We start from the raw sequence: 13,769 nt of genomic DNA, 5'->3' as shown, positions 1-13,769 counted from the left end.
CCTGGGCTCTCGAAATGTGATGGGCCGAAGGCATTTATTCAGATATGTGGGTGTCTGTCCCAGGAGGGAACCTTAGACAGGTATATGACCAGTTCATTTGCTACCTGTTTGCTACAGTGAGTAGAAGCTTTCTCTTAGATCTAGGAGAAACAAAAACAAAAACAAGCAAGCAAATAAGCAACCAAAGCACAGGCTTCTTAAAGGAGCATTTCCTTAGCCAATTTCCCATTCCTTCCTTCTATAGCTTTATTTATAGCACTGCATAATGACAACTTATACTAAAATGAAGATCTTGAGATTCTGTAATATCCTGGAGCACCTAAAAAAGTCTGCCTTCCCCGTATACACACGCCTGTTAACTATACCTACAAAGGCATTTGATTTATTATCAAAACATTACACTTTAGGTGTGTATAACTACCTTTGGGAAGGCAAAACCTGTTATAAAACAAATAGAAAAAATACTTAAAAATTTTAAAGATTTCCAGCTGTTTTTCCTACATAGATCTTCCATTCTATTAACCATTTAATCTTGTCTTTAATTTGGATCATGGACTCAAAAGTTGAGACCTCTGGGTCGTGGCACTGGAGCGGAAGACACGAAAAGCAGGAATACTCTTAACATAAGATTCCCATATAGGGGATGACTGTGTATTCAGATTACCTGACAACAGAATTTGTAATCTAAAGGAAAGTGCTGAGAATTTTAAAGTGGCCTGGTGTATCAGTCCAGCTCCACCTCCTGCTACAGTGTAGAAGTTAGGGAGATGCTAGCCATCCACGATGCCAAGAAAATGTCAAGGAAGTGCATGCATTTGAAAATCTGAACTCATACCACCCTCTGCATCCCCTTCTGAGTAGGTGACAGTTTTTCTCTGGTGTCCTACACCCTAAGAAAGTTGAACTCTTCAGTTGGTGTGATCTGGCAGTAATTGTCTTTGCCAAAAGGAGCACAGCCTGAGTGAATTTTAGAAACATGTTACAGTTAAGAAAATACACACACACTTACGTACACAGGCTCCTGGAAGTTTTAAAGCAAGATCAAGAGGAAAAGAAAGTCTTTAACGCGTTTCAAGCCCACCCAGTTGGAGCTCTGGTCAGGACCCTCAGAGCCCCCTACTGCTGTCTGTGCTGCATGCTTGCCCTCTCCAGTGCCAAGCACTGGGGCTAGAGGGACCTATGGAAAGCAAGCCCAGTGGTCTCTCATTCCTCCCCTCTTAACCAGAAGCCTCCCATTCACACCTTGTAAAAGCCAGATCCTCCTGATGACTAATTGACATTGCTGCAAAACTGATCAAGTTACCGAATTAAAATTCAATCATGTTTAATTTAATTGGATCAATACTGTGACAGAAGCTGCAAGATTTTCTTTCGAGGTTTCTGACATGATCTTTTGAATTAAATGGCATTCAAAGAACTTTTATATTAATCTCAGTTTTTCATAGACGATGTGATACTATGGAAGATAAAATGACCTATTTCTAGCTTTGTGTTCCATGATTAGTCAAGGCTGATTATGACACATTTTTAGTATCTAAATATAACATAAGATGGTAAGTTTTAAAAATACGTTGATTATTCTCAGGCGTGGCTAGCGGGGGTAGAAGAGCTTGTCTGGAGTTGATTAAATAATGGTGGGGCTGATAGAGATTACATATACATTTCTATAAATTAATTCTAATATTTTATGGAATTTTAGCTTCCACATTCACAGTACCATTTGAATCATTTGCTTTATGATCTTCAAAGTATAGGAAAAAACTTATTTACAGAACATGTTATATTATTTAGACGATAGTTAGATCTTCTATGCATATTAACAATGTGTTTTAATTAAAGGATGAAAACATGTCACGATTAGCAAATATAATGGGGAGGAAATTATATCTTGTCACTTGTCTTGAAATGCGCTCCAGCATGGCTTGGAAAGTGCTGTACCTAATGACGGCTGACTAATTCAGGAAATTGTGCAGGTAGGACGCAGGAAGTTTGTGTTCCTCTCCGTTTAAGACTGGGAAAGCGGAAGCTGTTCAGGAAGCATTTCTTCTTCCTCAGTACTCGAGGTGGACCTTAAAAGTGGGGTATTCAGTGGCGTTGCTCTAAAACAACCTGAACCCAGTCTAAATGCTGCATTTCACGGTTCAGTACCCTGCTTATAATTCTTGGGAAGACATAAATTCATAAGAATCTCAGTGTAACAAGACAAAGACATAGGCACTGTGATTCCATTTACTGTTTTCTTCATACATTATAAAAATATTAGGTCAATACTTTGTTGAGTATTTACTAATTGTCTGATACATCCCTAAGTCATTTGTGTATTAGCTGTTTTAATCCTCATGAGACTTTCATAAGTACGTAGTTATTATTTCCCTATTTTAAAGGTGAAAAATATCCTTAAAGCCTGAAGTGACCTTCCAGGTCCCAAGGCTAATGAAAGAATGAGCCTAGGAAAATGTTTGTTGTTGCTATTGATACTGTTACTGTTTTTCCCACTACTGGGGATTAAACCCAGGGCCTTCACACTGAGCTAGACCCCCAGCCCTTTTACCTTTAAGAAAAGATTTATTTTAAGACAAGGTCTTTCTAAGCCTCTCTGTTTCCCATGGTAGTCTATAACTTGTGATCCTCCTGCCTCAGCCTTCCAGAGTGCTGGGATTAAAACCATAGCCACCATGCCCTATTTTAGGAAAGTTTTGAACTCAGAAAATTTGACTCCAGAAACTCTGGGCTGTGCTGTCTCCCTGGTCAGCACTCATGTGGATTAAACTCTAAATTGAAGATACATAATTCTCACACCCTCACTTGCTTGAGGCGGGTAGTACTGTTCCCTTCTCTATCCAGAATAGGGCTGGCGTGGCTGCTGTGTCTCCATGGCTGTTTCCCTAGACAGATGTGCCCAGTACAGAACCTGTGACCAGCACACAGCGATTAGAGAGCCTAATGATTGGGACGGCCAAGGGGGAATTCGTCCAGGGAGACAGGGACATTAGACATCCTGCAAATTAAGAGACTTGTACCTTGTATTTCTCCCTTTATGGTTCCATGATTTCTGAGACACAAAACAACTTAACGAGCCTTATGAAACCATTGATGTTTTAAAGGAATTAGTCCAATCAGATATTAAAAATGGAAAGTAATGATTCTTTGCACAAATAGCATTGAAAGGCCTCTCTTGGCCACCTTATCTCAGACAATAGTTTACCATGGGAAAGAAGAAAAAGTGACGAAACTTACTTACCACATGAACACATTCAGTGTGTGTAAATTAATTTGTCGTTAAAGGGAAGACCGATTTGTGACATGTTCAAATTTCCCATAGATCATTCATTCATCTACTATTTCAAAGCACTGCAAAATTTGTGCTTTAAACAGTTTGTTTCTTAGATCAAAGTCGTCTAATAATAGAAAAGTCTTTTTAAACATCAGATTTTAGAATCTCTTTTCTTTGTGTGTTGAGACTTGCAAGTACCGAAAAAATGCTCAGAAAAATTGTAGGAAAAAAGTGTATGTTGCCCCTGTGGTTGTATCTCCTAGACTCTTCACAGACCAAGTCATACTGGAGTTTGTCTTTCAGTGTGACTTTCATCTCACAAGATGACCCCGTGGCCCCTCCCAAGTCATGCATACTGATGGCCCATGGGCCAAGAGACCCTGCCAGTCATCGCTGCTTCCCAGAGTTAGTAACTGTATGTACCCAGAAACTTAAAAGCAAAGTACTTTCTTCCCTCATATATTATCTATGTCTGTGTATAATAATAGCTAATATTCATTGAGCTTTTGCCATGCGCTGAGTACTCTACATCGATTACCTCAGTTGACCCTCCCAGTAATCCTGTTTAGTTGCTGTTATTATCAAAAGTTCATAGATGAGGTAGCTGAGAAACAGGGTTGAAATAAAGTCTTCATGACCCTGAAACTAAGCAACAGTTATAGCCAAATTTGACCCTGAGGAGGATTTGTATATATTCTCTTCCCCAAAGTGTGCAGTTGCAGAGTTCATTTATCACTTTTTCCTTTTCCATAGTGATGTAACACAGAAAGCCCAGTTAAAAAAACAAAACAAAACACAGCTAAGAATAAAGCAGAGGTGAGATTTTCTGTGTGCATTGTATATTCCTGAAGATGCACGCCACGTAAACTCTTGAAGTTTGGCAAGGAATCAAGGGGAAAGGGGAGGGGAAAAAAGAAAGGGGAAGAGAGGGGTTAAAAATTGTCAGCTATGTTATATGTATGCGCCAGTTACTCAAAATAAACACTAATCTGCATTACAAACGTGTACTAATGAAGAAGGTGAATTGGTGCTGTAACACCTGGGCTTGATCACACGCCCTTTACTAGTTGCCAGCACATGGAGTTAGTCCTTTCTGTATCAGGTAAATTAATTTGTCAGATGACGCCTGCTTCAGGAATTCCTGCGTCACATGACAGAAGCTTCAAGGTGCAGATGGATTGTAAGGATACCTATTTATTATTGATCAGTGAAACATCTGTCACATAGAGGACCCCAACATTTCTGTGAAGATGATCTTAAAAATGAACTGCATTCTTTTATAAAATTTCCTTCCAATGTAATATTCCGATTCATGGTTTCTTGTCATTTTCCTTTATTTCTTTCTCCTGAATTGTTATGAGAATGAGAGTATCTCTTGGTCCTAATATTGAAATGCTCCCTTCCTGCCAGGCTTTCAGTTTTATAACTCTAATGTATCTCCAGTATTCAAATGCAGCGCTAATCATGCCGTAATCCAGAAACAGTGTTTGTAAGACACACAGGAAGCCTCCTCACTTGCAGGGTGTTACCACGTCCTGCAGCAGAGCCAGTGTTTCTTGGGATGAGATGGATGGAGCAAAACTGAAATTGCTCCCAGGTCTCTGTGTCCTGAGATGTCTTCATTTAATGCTTACTCAGGAGTGGCCTCCTATGGTAAATTGAAAACGGAATTAAAAATAAATGCTTGACTGAAGTAACACGCTGTAAAGCACTCACAGCTAATCATCAGCTGGGCTCTTATTTTTCATCAGTGTCATCTTTCAGTGCTTTCAAAACCCTGCGGGATGCTGATTGGATGAATGGCATCTTTGAGAGTACTAAATGGACAGCAGAGACACACGCACACACGGGCACATGCAGGTACACTCGTGTGCACACACACACACACACACATATGCAGGCAAAAGCACACACACTGATGACAAGAAACCGCACAACAAAAACCAATGTAAATACACATTTTTAAGGGCGCATGGATTGAGAGCCTTCAAAAAAAGAGCAGAAATTGCAACATTTTGTAAATCACTTTGGTTCTTTTTCAGTCACCTCTAAAAATACCTCTTCCTAACAAGTAAAACCCCTGCTGACTATACTAATTTTTCTTTAACACAGTGGATGTTTTAAATAAAAATAATTTAAATAACTATGAAAGAATTAAATGTAAAAACGAAAACTACTAGTGCCATCTGCTGGACATTTGAATGAAAGCAAATCTTTTTTTAAAAATGATAGATCAAATATATGATTTTAGAGGTACACTACACTCAAAATATTTTTTAAAGTGCAATAAGTTTCTTAAATTATTCAAGCTAGTTATGTAGGTCAGTGGTATGGTTCTAGCATAACATGACCAAGCCCTTGGTTTACTCTCTAGCATTGGAAATAAATAAAGAAGTTACTAAATATCTGTGGAAAATTTCTGAATTGCTAAAATGTTTAGAGTAGTACCTCTGAAGCCATGGCTGTTTAACCTATGTAAAAGACATGGAGAATTTTTTAAACTTATATACCAACATGCACATATCTGTGGTTCAAAAAATTATGTATCTAAAGCAATGATGGCTATAGGTTAAAACGTAAATAGCAAGACATTTTTAGACAGATAGTGTCCAGAATTTCACATTTATTCCTAAAATTTTATCGTGTGATGATTATTTTTATGAAATGAAATCAGAGATGAAAAGAGATGAAAGACTCTCTATCACGTTGTGGTTCCTGGGTAATCTAACCCTACAGAGGCAGGTTCCTAGGATTGTTGTTAAATGTACTGAATCAGAAGCTCCATAGTTTGTCGCAGAATTTGCATTGTAACAAGCCCCTTAGGTGATTTGGATGCGTTCCAAGCCTGAGAATACCCAGGAAGTACTCATATAGTAGGAGCTTCCCAATCCAGGGACCTGAGTTGCAGTGAATATTCTAAAGACAGGTGGTGCAGAGTTGGACCTAATGATCACAATCATTTTTCTGAGCTTATGTAAGTCATGGAAGGAGGATCCTCAGTTTTCTCATTAATAAAATGAGGCAGTTGTACTTACTGGTTGCCCTTCTCTGTTGGTATTTTCCTAAATGTATCCATTGACCACTGGGCTTCAGAATCCTTCCTTTATCTTGTCTCACTCTGGCAGTCATCTCTGAATGATGCCAAAGTGATGATTCCGAGTCCCAACCAGTTAGGACCCTTGTTTTAAGCTTATACATTTCTTAAAATTTCAGAAATGCCTCATGTTGGTTGAAGTAGACAACTAAGATGAAGGGTAGAATAATTCCATATTCTTTCAAAAGATAGCCAGCATTCTCACACAGAGCATAGCACATTATATGGCTACTGTTGATGTACAGTAAATAAGTTATCCTAAGTAGATTTATATTAAGGAAGTTACTGAAGTGAAAGTTTAATACTTGGTTTCAACTGCAGAAGAAGGCTAAATTGGAAAAGAAACTGCAGTGTAAGAGATTTCATCTGCACTATATATTTCACAGTATTAGTATACACTTGCGGTACATGGTGTTCACATTCCTGGTGTGGAGTTGGTACATGTCCATAGCACGTCAAAATTTCTTTTTTTAAAAATCCTACATCTCTTTGCGTCTTTCTCTTCCCTCCATCTCTTAATCCCCTTCCTCTCTGAGAACTGTCATCTCCTTCCTTCCTATTATCTTTTATTTTGCTCTTTACATTTACTCTGGGTTTCTCATAGAAGAGACACGATGTGATATTTGCTTCCGTGTCTGATTTATTTTACTTAACATTATGGTCTCAAGGTGCATTCATTTTCCTACAAATGACGTTTGTCTATGTGTCATAGTAGTGCTTCACTGTGTATAAATACCACATTTTCTTTATGCACTCATCATTCATCTGTTGATGGACAGACGTATGGGCTGCTTCAGAGGTTTAGCTAATGTGAAGTTTGGCGCTATAAACATGAGTATGCAAGTATCACTGTAATACAAGTTCTTTAACTCTTTTGGGAAAAATGCTAGAAATGGAATAGCTGGGTCAAATGGAATTTCTAGTTTCAGTTTTTGAGGCATCTCCATACTAATTCCCACAGTGATTGTATAAGTTTACATTCCCACAAACAGTAGAGAAGGGCTCCTTTCCCCCAACATCTTCTCTAGCATTTGTTACTAACTTATTGATTCCTTGATGATAGTCATTTTTTCTGGGGTAAGGTGGAATTCCAGTGTTTTTTTTTTAATTTGCATTTCTCTAGTGGCCAATAATGTTAAGCATTCTTCATGTGTTTAATGGTCATTTGTATTTCTTCTGATATGATCTGTTTATTCATTTCATTGGCCCATTTTTTATTGGGTCTTTAACTTTGGACAGTCTCATTTTTTTTCAGTTCTTTAAATATTGTAGATATGGGTCCCATTCTTCAGGTTCTTTTCATTCTGTTGGTTGTTTCTTTTGCTGTGCAGAGATTTCTCTTAGCTAGTTTGTTGAATAAAGTAAGACATTTCTTTTTAGAAGCAAAGCATATTAGCTTTGAAAAGAAAAGGTCTCTAATGTGGGGGAATAAGCCACATGTACCAAATAAACAAAAAAACCCATTTTTGATGTTTAGCAAAAAGCCTAAAATGATGTAATACAATAACTGATATTCAATATCTTTTTATGCAGTCTTTAAGTACTCTCAGACCCTCAAGCCATGTCTTTTGTACAATTGGAACTTAAGACACGTCTGTTGAATTGATATTTGGATCCTTTGGTGTTTGATTATTAGTGAGAAAATGTGAGTTTGGTAGAAGATATAGGAGACATACATGAGAGATGCTTATAGATCAAAAGTGTAAACCTTAAGACTGCCAGGATGAGGAAATAGCTGCCTCAGAGGTGATACTGTAGGAATAAATTGACATTTTTGGCTTTGTTCATTAGGGAAATCATTCAGGAAGTATGAAAGACAAATCTGAAAGAGGGAATGTATTAGAAGGAACCTAGTTAGAAAATGGATGAAATAATCCAAGTTCAGAATAGCAAGGGTTTTCATAACAGAGTGGATCTGTGCTGTTCATCAAATCACTAAGAAAGAGGGGTTTTTATATATGCCATGTATCTAAGTGTGAGTTTCTTTAAATTGCTGTCTGGGCAGCTCACTTACTAGGTGAAGTGGACTGGACAAAGTATAATAATGCGTATTCAACTTTCTTAATATACTGAGTCTTTCAAGAATTTTCCTGATAGAACCAAAATATTTCACATAGTATATGCATAGTGTCTAAAGAAGATAAATGAAGACACAGACCAAGAGGTTGAAAGAGAATTAATGGGAAATATTAGACTTAGACATTGCTCACCTAGGGGACGTTGAGAAAAATTTAAAAACTGAACATAAATCATAGAGCAAGAGGAAGACTGTTCTCACATCCTACTAAAGAATCTTACAAAGAAGCCAGAATTCTAAAAACTAAATGGCACAGACTCTCTTGCAGCTAGAATCTCTTAGTTAAGTTCCATTAGACAGATGTAAAGTCGTTTACAAATAGAAGCGTTTCACAAAATTTTGTTTTTGTTTGACAGTCTGTATCAAGTAGACAAACACAACTGTGGCCATCTTTCCCACCACACACAAATGCAGACATCTTTTCTGAAAACATAGAACAAATTAAGTTCATAAAGTGAGGTACCACTGTACTTCCATGAGCCTTGAGTCGAAATTGAATTAGATGGAGAATCACAGTAATTCTTTGGGCATCATTTTCCTGAAATCTCTAGAAGTTTTGACATGGCTCATGTGGCAGTTTCCAGATCACAGTGCTTTCGCGGAGTCGTGTCAGGCATTTGGACAGTAACTTTTTTATGCTTTAGCTTCCTGATTTCGGGTGTTATTTTTGCAGCTTGAGCTGACACCCCATTCGCGTTTCCTTTCAAAAGGGACAATTGTGTTTTGAGGTGAACGCACAACTTACTATACAACTGCCTTGTCATTTAGTGTATATTGTTATACACTATATATTTTATTTTCTAAATAGATTATTTTATTCTTTCAAGTCAAAATCTGTACTTTAGAGTTGAGAGTAATATGAAGTTCAATAATAGACTATGATTTCAAAAAATTATAAGGCAAGTTTCCCAATTGTTACACTAGCGAGCCACTGAATTTCAGTCATGAGCAGAACTCCTTCTTGGACACCCACCATGTCTTTTGGAATGTCTTAATCAACCACATGTTTTCAGATGTCTTCTGTCTTGAACTCCACATTGTTAACTTCATGGGCGCATGATGGTACCCACTGAAATATGATGAAAGGAACTCACGGTCGTGTCCGTCAGTGGTCCTTTGCCTAAGCTGAGAAGGGAGGCACAGGCCATTATTTCTGTTTCAGTACTCATGCTCGCTCCCCGTTGTATACACATGCCAAAGCAATTCTCATTTTGGAGCGTGACATGCGATCTACTATGATCCCTGCCCTTTCCTTCCTGTTGGGGAAAGCTTTCAGTTTCCTTCTGAACCTGTCAGTGAGGCATTTACAATTTCAAATCACTGGTGCTCATCCTTTCTCCTTCTGGAAAAAACCAGCTCTGTGCCAACTTTGTAAAGAAAATCAAGAAAGGTGAGATTTTCTCTAGCTGCTGATCTCATACTTTGTAATAAAGTAACGCAAAACACAAAATAGAAACAACTGTGTGAATTACGAAGATACCTCTCTATTTTACTATTACTAGTCCCTCAGCATTTTACATTTTGCCTGTCTTTATAGTAAGTGTGCAGAATACTTACTAATTGGTAAGAATGCCATGGATAGTTGCCTGTTTAAGTTCTTATTTTTCCCTCATAGAATATTTAGTTATACAGACACTTGCAGTATGATATTTGGATTTTTTTAGGCAGTAATCTATTTTGTTCAAAATAGATGCCATTTACCATCCAAACATGTTAGCAACTAGAATCTTGGAGTTACTTGAGTTGAGTGTATGTTATGAAAAATCGCAGTGATTACTATGTAGCAAAACAATAAGAAAATCATGTACAGGAAGAAAATCCCAAGTTTCAGTATCAGTATTTTTCTTTTGATAATAGTACATGTTTCATAACTCTCCATTTTCTTTGTAGATGATTAAAATTTGTCATTTACAATGTATCTTATCAACCTTGCTAATCATAGTAAGAATATATTCTAAAATGAAATGTGTGAATAATTTCACAAAAAGATTTTACATTTGCAACCACACATTTATTATAATACCGCATAATAAAATATGTACTTTTGTGTATTCATAATTGAGTACTATCATATTTTATATGGATCAAAACAGAAACTTCAGGTACAAAAATATAAATATGCTGTTTATGGTTTTACTATCAGCATCTCAATTCTAATGGTATATCTTATTATGAGGAAATCCTGACAGTGCTAAACATCAGAGTATTGTAAAGGAAACAGATTGAGAAAGCGGCATTAAGGTTATTTTCAAGAGAATTGCAGGCTATGACATGGTTAATTTTTGAGGAACTGAGTGGTTAATGTCCCTCCCTGCTTTCTGCAATCCCTCCCTTGCTCCTCCTTCTCTCCCTTCTTTCTTTCCTCCCTTCCTTTTATGACTTCGGGTAAAAAGAAGCAGCATACTCAAAACAAGTGGGAGTAGTTGATAAGGACTTGAGTTGAACTCTTTTCTCTCAGCACACTCAAGGGAGTCTGCTAGTGAAGGAAGAAATCCAGGATGAAAGCGATTCGAAAATGTAGGGAAGCTCTCAGCTGAGAAATGCCATAATCTTTATCATAAACATGGCCTATTGCTGAAAGAAGAGGGAAGAGAGGACAGATGGACCCCTAAGGACCAGAATTCAGAAGGATGTGAGCCCTGGAGGTGTTAAAATGATGCCTGTGTGAATAGCCTCTTGAGCTTTGGGGTGACCCCCAGGGAAAGAGCTTCTGGGACCTCTTAGCTATGCCCCTGTAGCAGGACACTGCTCCCCAGTGGCTGTCTACCTTACCAACTACTTTTGGCTCTCCCATGGGGAGAGAGAGATGCTAGGGATCTCACCTTCACACTTCATGGGAAAAGCCCTATCTTACAATCCTCTTGTAGCCTACTACTGAATCAATAATTTCTTCCGCTGAAAGAATTATTGCTGCCTGCCCACCTGCTATGATCCAGGAGACACCACAGCCTGAGATGCAAGAATATTTATAAAATTGACCCTGGGATCATAAATCATGGCCATAATACTTCAAGTCTATCTCAAGGACAGAGTAGCTGTAGGTCAGTTTGAGAAAAGAGAACTTTGGAATAAATCCCATGGGAGAGTTGCAAAAATGAATGGAAATATCATGAAGTAAAGTGAAAAACACCTGTAGAGGTTTTGTGGGATGAACTTACTCGCATAGCTTTCGCATTTCCACAGGCAGCTTTTATGCGTATATGATCAGGTAGCTACGATCAAAAGTTGAGATTGCTTGGTAATTAACACTTTTGTGAATTAGAAACATTTAAATTTGCAAGTTGAAACCATATTCATTGTCACCCTTTTTGTGAGCTTACAGTAAGATCTAAGGAATGTGAGCTTAAAATGATGTATTCATGAAGTAAAAGCAAAGACTCAGACAAAAATTAGTTCCACTATTAATAAAATGTGAATCATACTTTCTACTTCGCAAACTTGTGGTGTTGTTAATGTAATAATTTAAAAAATTAATTGGCGTGGTCAATTCTTTTGTATATTTCAGTGGTCAGTTACAGTTATCTTTTCATTTAAATACAGTGCTCATTTGTTACTCATTGGTATTGGTATTTGATGAGGTGGAACTGGAAGCTTCCTTTTAAATAAAATACATCAAACATACAAAAATTATAATGAAACATACAGATCAATTATAAAGAAAAGAGTAAAGCATACATCATAGACTTCCCACTACTTGGCTTATTACTTTATTTCCAGCACTTTTGCAGCCAAGAGTTTTAGAAATACTTTGAAAATCTTCACATCTATATTGAAAAAATGTTTTAAGCATGTATGTGTGTACATATGTAGAGATAATTCAAGCTTAATACATTCTTTTTATCTGTTGGAAGATAAATCTATATTTGTCATCGGATATACATTTATATACTATGTATTATGTATTTATTCATATATATATCTGTATATAAATATTTAATCTTTGCAGTGGATTAAATTTGTTAATTGTGCTGTTAAAATAGCTTCTATCATTTTTTTATCTACTTGATCTGTCAGTGATGGAAAGAGGTATATGAAAATGCCATACAAGTTATCTTAATATTTTATCATGTTTTAGCTTTCTATGCTGTGTGCATTTAAATGAGTTACTAAAAACAACATTACACAAATATTTTTAATATTAGAGTACCCTCTTCAGTAATGCTTCTTGACTTAAATTTAATACTATTTTTTATCTGTTTCCTTATCTATTTTTTATTCATCTTTTTCTGGAATATCTTATTCTTATTATTTTATTTCAAATAATCCAGCTTTATATTTGAGTATATATCTTCTAAACTTTATTTAGCTAGATTTTTAAAGCCCAGTGTCCTGATTTTTGACCTTGGATGATGTTGTAGTTCATTACACTGGTGATTCTGTGTTCAGTTGTTCCCGGCATTCATGACATAATTTCTCTTTCTTCTGCTTTGCCTGTGTTTATATATTTATTTTAGTTTTAATTTTGTTTGGGATTGGCTTTTTCATTCCATATTTTTTCCTGCTATGGGTTTATTTTAATCATTTTTAATGGCTACCTAAAATGTTATTTTCATTCCCTGAACAGTACTTTGAACTGAAGTTTCTGGTCACATGCCTCAGTGCATGTCCCTAGGCTTGTGCTTGCTTCAGGGGTCTGTTACTTTTTCAATTACTGCTTCTGTTTCATTTTTCTCCTTTGGGGATGATTTTTGCATACTTTCGCTCCAGCATAAACATGCATTAAAAGTTATCTTAAAAAATATTTTATCCAGAATCTTTAGTGTTTTGTGGAAGTAGGGCTTTCTCAGAATATTTTGCCCTGAGTATAAACTTGTCTGTAAAGGGCTCTTTTTCCCCTCAAAATGGACTAAGAAAACAGTGTGTATGTGTATTAAACAATACAAGGAGTGATCAAAGCAGAGGGTTACTTTCAAAACTCTGTCGGAAAGTGGCAAGTATGATACGTGTATTTGAAGCAAGGAGGATTAATGGCAGTGTATCTTTTACTGTAATATTTTTTTTAAAAATCGAACATTCACATTCAACATATTTTTATCACACGATACTACACATACACACACACACACACAAACACACACGTGTGCATGCACACAGTTCCCTACCGCTCACAATTAGGCACTGACACTACAAAGGAGGTTAAATATCTAAACCGTGAATTTATACAATTTACTGTGTGATAGAAGACAGGAGAAAGCTATCAATTACAGGTATAGTAATAATATGTAATAAAATACTAAGCATCCTATGAGAGACCAAATGAAATGCCATAAGATTACAGTAGGATAAAGTTTCATCTTGGGGGTCATACACATCATACACATACA

At 36.7% G+C, this 13,769-nt stretch overlaps 1 protein-coding gene across 1 annotated transcript in view; it reads left to right on the top strand.

Moving 5' to 3' along the window:
- Positions 1–13,769, top strand: part of LOC109117846 (regulating synaptic membrane exocytosis protein 1-like) — a gene marked incomplete at its 3' end in the record, with an annotated part of 222,763 nt that overhangs the window by 159,235 nt on the left and 49,759 nt on the right. The gene's annotated exons all lie outside the window — the stretch shown is intronic.

The sequence above is a fragment of the Fukomys damarensis genome, unplaced genomic scaffold (assembly GCF_012274545.1).
Source record: "Fukomys damarensis isolate Sample0158 unplaced genomic scaffold, DMR_v1.0_HiC HiC_scaffold_27, whole genome shotgun sequence".
NCBI classification, from domain to species: Eukaryota; Metazoa; Chordata; class Mammalia; order Rodentia; family Bathyergidae; genus Fukomys; species Fukomys damarensis.
The sequence above is the reverse complement of the archived record's forward strand: the minus strand, read 5'-3'. Positions and strand labels throughout refer to the sequence as shown.